Source organism: Bufo gargarizans, chromosome 6 (genome assembly GCF_014858855.1).
Source record: "Bufo gargarizans isolate SCDJY-AF-19 chromosome 6, ASM1485885v1, whole genome shotgun sequence".
Classification (NCBI taxonomy): domain Eukaryota; kingdom Metazoa; phylum Chordata; class Amphibia; order Anura; family Bufonidae; genus Bufo; species Bufo gargarizans.
Window position 1 is genome coordinate 61,717,396 of NC_058085.1, and position 470 is coordinate 61,717,865.

At 42.3% G+C, this 470-nt stretch overlaps 1 non-coding gene across 1 annotated transcript; it reads right to left on the reverse strand.

Moving 5' to 3' along the window:
• Nucleotides 1-161: 161 nt before the first annotated feature.
• Nucleotides 162-243, reverse strand: TRNAL-AAG. The gene has a single exon. It is a non-coding gene; the product is annotated as a tRNA-Leu (tRNA).
• Nucleotides 244-470: the final 227 nt, after the last annotated feature.

Below are 470 nucleotides of genomic sequence, written 5' to 3' on the forward strand. Positions count from 1 at the left end.
CAATTACACAATTTATACCAGTAAAGACTTTCAACTTGAAGCTTTTATTCATGGAGATCCCATGTGTGATTTAAGCATTCCCTTAATTTAGTTTTTTTTGAGCGGTGGATAAGCAAAACCCATAAACTACCTCAGAGAAGATTTTCAAAAGAACACAAGGATGGCAGCAGTGGGATTTGAACCCACGCCCCCGAAGAGACTGGAGCCTTAATCCAGCGCCTTAGACCGCTCGGCCATGCTACCACAATTTAACCATGTTGAGGACCCCATTTGAAAAGAAGCACAATCTATTCCGCAGTTGAAATGAATGTTTAACTTCGGCCGCAGAGAACTAAAATTACTTTCCTCCAGTCTGAAAGGAACCAAAGTCCAGTCATTTCAACAGCGCCACCTTGCTACTGCTTAACAAAGCATTATTACGCATCTTTTTCAGACTTGGAAACCATTCACCCTGACGTGAGTGGTGAGGT